A 7,734-nucleotide genomic window follows, 5' to 3' on the forward strand; every position below is an offset into this window, starting at 1 on the left:
GTAGGGTTCCGGCGTGAGGTGCTTGGGCTTCAGCTTGATTTGGTTGTAGGCCTTTCGGAATAAAATGTTTGCTCCGCTGCCGCCATCAACAAGAACCTTGCTGACGTCGTGGTTGGCCACTGTGGCGATGATCACCAATGGATCCTCATGAGGGTATGTCACCCCTTGACAGTCGGCGGATGTGAACGTCATGTTCAGCACCGGAAACTGTGGCGGCTGAATGCTAGCATTGTCACCTGGTGGGTCAAAGCCCAAAGGTGACGTTTGTGCTCCCTCCGAGAACATATTCCTCCCGAGATAACGTTGATTGGAGGAAATTTTCCCTCCGCATCTTTGCTGTTCTTTTGGGGGAAATCGAGTTCTTACCAAGAGTCCTTTTCGGATTTCTCAGCCTCTTTTTTCTAGTGGTGATCCACGATGTATTTTTTCAAGTATCCTTTCCGGACCATATCCTCGATTTGGTCCTTCAGCTGGATACACTCTTCGGTGTTATGTCCCGGTGATTCATGGAACTCACACCATTGATTTTTATTTTTGCGCTGATACCACTCAGGAAACGCTGGATGACTCGTTGCTGAAACGAGTCAGGTAGTCCCGGAGACTCTAGGTCTCCCCTTGCTGCAGGCCCATGAGCTCTGCAGTGGTTTTCTCTCGGCGGTTTGCCGTGGAGAATTTGCTCTTGAACTTGGTGGACAGGTCGTCCCACCCCGTTATAGAGCCTTCCTTCACTCCCTTGGAGATCCACGCTTGCGCGACCCCCTTGAGAGTAGTGGGAAAATATTTGCACCAAGTCGCTTCGGACCTTGGGTAAAGATGCATGTGCCCCTCGTAAGAGGCAATATGGTCCTTCGGATCCGAAGTTCCATCGTATGTAATGTGCGACGGGATTTTAATCGTCGGCACATGCTCTTCCAGAATCGATTGCTCGAATGGAGAACTAGTAGGAAGCATCACTAGTAGGAAGCATCACGGCCTTGCCCTTGTTCCTGGCCGAAGGGACCGCGCTCTGCCCTCTTAGAGAGGTAAGAGTGGTTTTCGTCCCTGGCTGGGAAGTTCGGGCCTCGGCTACAGGGAATGAGAGGCGGCTATGCACACTCGGCTCCCTCGGCAAACAGTCTCTAGCCGCCCTCGACGAACAGTCTCTGGCCGAGAGGCAGAGCTGCTGCTTTTGTGAGTTTCTGGCCGAGAGGTAGAGGATCCTTCAAAAAAGTGGGGGTTCTTTTTCCTCTCCTTTTTAGTTCTCCAAGTGTTCTCTTCCCACTCTTCTAGCTCCCTGAAGGAGGGAGGTTTCTCCCCATCCTGGTCGAGCTTCCTCCGCTGATGCCTGGTATGCGGAGGAATTCGGTCACGAGGAGGAGGCATGCTCTGAGCCTTCATCGTCTCCATGAGCACCGCTAGCGCTCTCGCCACCTCTTCCGAGCTAGGCCCCGTTAAAGGGGTCCTCGGCTGAGTGTGAGAGTGGGAGTGGATACTCAAAGGTCTGCTTTGAGGCAATGATTGAGTCCTACGATCGGACTGACTTTTATTAGACCGAGGAGGACTCGGTATATGATGAGATTGGTGAATTATGGGAGAAAAGGAATCCTCCCGGTATGCTTCTCCCGAACTGGCACCCTTAGAGGAGTTCCGGTCCGGAGAAGGTGATGGTGTAAGAGTCTTAGGCCTTTTGCCTGCTCCTTGACTTACTCGCTTGTTCTTGCGATTCTTAGCCATTGTTACTAAGATTTTTGCAAGATGATTTTGATTGGCTTAAAGATTTTTTGAAACTCTTCCCCACTGACGGCGCCAAATTGTTTCGGGTGAAAACAATGGGACCTTGCCGAAGGTCCAATGAAGTGGATGAAGACTAGTCCGGTCCAAATGATGTTGGGGCGAAGGTTTCCTGCACAGCAAACACACGTAAAACTGGCCTCGGGGGTTGATCCGAGGAAGACCCCTCCGATGCCTAAGTCAAATTGTCTCTAGAGAGAGAAAGCTATGCAAGAGAATTATTGTTTGAGGCTTTAATGTGAATGAATGATAAATGGTGCAATTGAAGGATTTTATACCTTAGCTTGGAAAAGAGAGGAGGTGGGCCGGACATTATCGTGGGCTGACCATGACTATTTGGGCTGCTGACTTTATATTGACTTGGCTAAATGGAGGCTTGGGCCTTGATCTTGGCATATTGAATCATTTAATGACTAGGCCCAATTTGCATAATTGGACCCAAACACTTTCTTTATTTTAATTTTCTTTTTTTATTAAGCAAAGTTCAGTAATAACTAATCACAATCTAATACAACCACACACAAAGGCACTACCACCCTCACCAACACGCTATTACCAGCGCCACCAAAATCAGCTATACATAAACTATGCAGGCTAAACCCATAAACTATGCAGGCTGACAAGAACAATATGAACCTAAGTTTTACAGAAATTATTAACTCCCTTGTTCTGGTTTGTTCTGTTCAAGGGAGTTTCCAATGAATTGTTAAAATGTTGTTCTGGGTTAGTCTATTTTTCGAGGAAGCCCCAGTGAATCAACTTAATAAACAAAATTTGTTTATCAAATGGTAAAATGGTAAATAAAATGACATAAATACCTAGTCATCATGGCATTTTCGTAAATATATCAACAACAGTGGGACCCATATTTAATAAAAAATTGTTGATTTATTTACAATTTTGCCATTTGATAAACAAATTTTGTTTATCATATTGATAAACTTGAATTTTTTCCTATTTTTCATCAACTTAAAAAATACTCAGTTCAATACGTACCAAAGATATAATTCATCAAATATAAATAGGGACTCACTAGCATCTAGACACAACACATCACTAGTACTTTGTTATAAAGAGAAATACGACTTTGTTACCTAGTGGTTTGCCATTTCTAAGAATTCAGATGTTTTGTGTAGAAGAATTGGAGATGTATTCTCTTGACGAACTGCATCTACAATATGAGAAAACTGTCTAACAAGTGCTTTAAGAAGAAAATTATTGTGTCCGACTTGCTCTTGCAGCTTTTCATTTTCTTGAGATAATGTGTCATTTTTTTTTGGGCAAAGCAGTCACTTCTTCTTTAACACTATCCATTACAATTGTCCTTCTTTGAACTTTTCCATACCCTTCCTTCCTTAAACCCCTAGTCCGTAACCCACAAGACGATCGTGAATCTCATCGTGATATATAGTTTGCTGAAACGCTTCATCTTTTAGCTCTATTAGTTATTTAGACATCTTAATTAAGGTGCATCATCCTGAACTCTTCAACCTTAGCTTTAACATCATCCTATACCAACATTTAGGATTAATGTAAGACCACAAAATAACACAAATCATACCACAAAATCTACAAAATCATACCAGAAAGTTGTCATAAAACCATACCACAAAATCACTGTGTTTGAAAGAAAGCTTCCATCTTTACTCGTATGGGTTTTAATCCACAGCGCTAACTAGCTCATTTTATGTCCGTGTTCATCTTCCTATAAATAATAAAACAAAACGAGCATTAAAGATATATACAACAATATATACTGCATATAAAAAGGCATGCTCTTACTAACATCCTAAGTAAATATAAATGACATACATATTCCATACATAATAAGCTTGTTGGTTTGCAAAACTTTTAATGCCAGATCTATGAAACTGATTTTGAGATGCTCGTGCTTTCTTACAGCGTGTTGACATAATCTGCACTCACATTTTCAAATTTTTAGTTAGAGATTAATTAACGTTTAATATAGTAAAAGTATGCTAAATATCTTCCTTACTTTCCCGTAATCAGAATCCCAATATTTCACCAACTTAACCCAATTACTACTGGTAATTCAATGTGGCATATGATTACAAATCTTATTCAATTTCTTATCTAATGGCTTGTAATAAATCTGTTTCAGAGAATATTTGAACCCCCCCAACATTTATTGGCACGCTTGAGAGCTTGGTTGTCATATTTCGCACTAGGAGGAATCACAAAGCGGTCCTTTAGTAAAATAATTAGTTATAAATATAAATCAGTAAGTAATCTATTAGAAGTAAGAGATCAGCATAGTATGTAAGTTTTGGCAATGAAAGGCGATGGCTAAGGGGCGAATATACTTACTCTTATGTTTGTAATTATCTTCCCTTTGAAATGCTTGTCGATTGCATGCCAATCATTTTCCCTAACTGGGCAATGTGACTCCATCTTCTCTATCATACTAATGAATTCAACCAAAATATGTCCACCTTTCCTAATTATTGGCTGGCATAAATCATTAAATTCAACACAGTACTGGACGACGTAATTACTTTAAACGCCAATTGGCAGAATAATACCACTTACTAATGTAGTATTACCCTTGGTATCTAAATAAAATAACAAAATTAAGTTAATAGAAATAACCAGATTAAGAAATTTGTGAAATAGTGAGGATTGGCATGCAAATTCGATGGCAAGGAGCAAGTTATATTATCAGTTATATAAAATCTTAAATGGATATGCAATCAAAATCATTAGTAAATCAACAATCATGGCGAAAAACCGAGAAATCAACTTCAACAGCCAATAAACTAACTCGATTCGTCTGACATTACGAATAAATTACTGCATTTGCACTTTAGAAACTGATATCATCTAACAACAAGCAGCAGCAACAGGACAAAAATAACAAAAAGTAGCAACAGACAACTAAAGCAACTATGACAGAATAGGGCTTGGCCTTTTAGAGCTCTATTTTGGCATCTTCCGGAAGTGAAAAAAAGTAATTAGTTTAGTAATTAAAGATTAGTCATTAGTCACACTCTACTCTTAGGATGTTCACCTATTCAGATAAAAGTAGTGCTAGGAAGAATATAATTAACTTATCCTGTTAACATATCAACATATACCTCATATATGGGGCTCTTACTAGCAGTAAATGAGAGGGGGGGTTCTGCACTAAACATAAGATTTAGTTCACACAGAGTAGATTACAATGAACCACCCACTACCCCTACCTGTTACAGTGGTGTACGGTAGGAGACAGAAACAGAGGTAGCAGATGCATCAGAATGCAGCAGCATACAACCACTACTAGCAGAAGCAACATAGCCAACAACGATTCTTTACAGTGGCAGGCACATTTGTATTATTAGCTATTATGCTGTAGGTAATTTAGCAAGAAGACAAAGGATAGTAAAATAGCAATTAAGGCAGTAGGCCACTTATGCATTACAATTAAGAAGTATAAATAGAACTAGCCTAAGAGAGAGTAATCATCTAGAAAATTTGTATTGAGAAACCCTGGAGAGTTATGACTTAAAGCCATTGTTATGTACGCAAGCTTGATGCTAATAAATCGAAATGAACCTTATGTCCATATATTGCTGTTTAAACCACCACGTTCGTTGCATAGATCACATTTCAGAATACCATGGAAGTGCAAGAATAAGGGTATAAGCATAGAACAAACGACTCACTTCATTGATTCTCAAGCATAATTCTTTCATTTAGTGTTCCTTTACCTCAAAGTTAACAGGCACATATCATGCAAAAAAAAAGTCATTTAGCAAACATGACATATACTCTATGCCCACTAAGTTATTTTGTGAGTTGATATAGATTATGCTTGTAAGAACTTGGCCAATAAACAAGCAATACTCTTATTATAACTCATCTAATAAAATTTTCAGTTTTCCATTAGAACAGAGGATATATTGACAGTAATTTTGACAGCATAAAAAAGTTAACAATGCCAATTATTAGCTTATTAGAATTACAACATGTTCCCTCATATAGCCTAAATAAGTGAAAGCATGATGCCATGATGGTAAAAATACAGGGAAACCAGATAATGCAATGATTGATTACTCAATATAAAATCCCTGGAATTGACTAAATGTTATGTAGACCTCACATCATATGCAACTATAAACTCAATCTTACTAAGACCAAAATTAAAAGACTTTATCCATCACTTTTCCAACAACATTATTCAATCATTGGTAATAGTACTGATGCAACACATGATCTGCAAATGTGAGTCGCAATAAACATAATAAACATGAAGGAAAGTCAAAGATAATGCATTTTAGCTTCAACGGAATATATTTTATGGATTCTATAAATTTATATTATTGAAGCTCACTAATTAGATTGGGTTTAACAAACTTCTAACTTGCAAAAATGGTACCAAGAAACAAGCAAAAGACTCATTATAACCAATATAACATATGATTAAATTTCTTTATATGCTCAAAATTCATGAATCAAGTTTCATGCTCGGTTACCTATGGTTAGAACCTACTCCTTGTCGTCAAAATCTATGTCTATAGGCCAATCCGAAAGTGCTTTTGGTCGTAAAGACTTAGATTGTTTCGGGATCTCTTCTGATTCGTTTCCACCTTTTTATCTTTCTTGGTTCTTATGTGAAGCTATTGCTGAAGTTTTAACATCACCTGTTTCACGGTTCTAGATTCCTCGTGTCACTGGTTTTGGGCACTTAGGAGGTTTGTGAGAAGTAGAAGGGGAGTTCAATGATTCTGGTGCAATTGAATGTGGAATATTAGGTAGGATATTAGCTGAGACTAAAACTGAAACTTTTGTTGGGTATTTTTTCTGATGACCTTGAGTAACTGCTTCCTTAACTGAACTCAGTTTTGAACCAAGATGGGTTTTCCAAATGGATCCTAAATTATTAGGCGGTGGTTAGTCACATTTTGTAGTGGTAATGGGTGGAGAAAAAGATCCCCATTTGTCATCCCTAAGAACCTCAGTTTGTGGTGACTTTCTAGCTTATTTTTTGGTGTGTTGTGAAGCTTCAATAGCAGAAGAAGTATGTGCAGTAGTGACGATTGGTGACTGTGATGATACTGGATCATGTGACTTGGCTATGGCAGCAAGTATGTCCCTTGCACTCTTGCTTCGATAAGTCATATTTTACCTGATAAAACCGCAAGATAAGTTATTAAAAAGAGCAGTAATAAAAAATCATTTAAGTGTGACAATAAGATAAATACATCCGAACCGAAATAAGAAACCATGCAAGACAACAAAAATATTAAACCAAGATAACAAAAGTATTAGTATATATAAACTGAAGTATGAAATAAGAAAAACAAATGAGCAATATACTAGAGTTAAAATAAGAAACAAGTATTGAATATAGTAAGTACAGTTAATTAAAACTGATGAAATAAGAAGAACAACAGTGTATAAAATACATTAAAGCTGATTTAAGAAACATGAACAACACTACTTATTCTCAGGATTATCAAGACATTGACAATATTGTGAATTATTGCAATATGAGATATTAGGAAAATCCAACACTGAAAGTTATAAAAAAATTATTAAGGTACATCAAACAAGTCCCTAAGCTTAGTCTTCACAACATGACACCACATTTTTTGTATCTCATCGTCAACATAACAAACATGACATGAACAAATGGATGATCATGCAAAAATCAATTAGTGTGCATCAATTTTGAGAAATTGATACGAAAACCTCCATTCGAATTTGTTTTGACACCCTTATGAATATTGACCCAATCACAACGAAATAATACAACCTTAAAAGAACCATAATAATCTAGTTAAAAAATTTCTTTGAGTTTTCCATAATATTCTTTACCCTTGGCTTCCAACACGACTCTTGAATTTTGAGTTGTTCAAAATCACTCAGTAGCTAAGGCCTTTCTTAACTCTCCTTCTACCGTTCTATCATCTAAAATATGAACCTATAATTCGAGAATAATAAATTTAGACAAATATAGTT

Source organism: Chenopodium quinoa, unplaced genomic scaffold, assembly GCF_001683475.1.
Source record: "Chenopodium quinoa cultivar QQ74 unplaced genomic scaffold, ASM168347v1, whole genome shotgun sequence".
NCBI classification, from domain to species: Eukaryota; Viridiplantae; Streptophyta; class Magnoliopsida; order Caryophyllales; family Amaranthaceae; genus Chenopodium; species Chenopodium quinoa.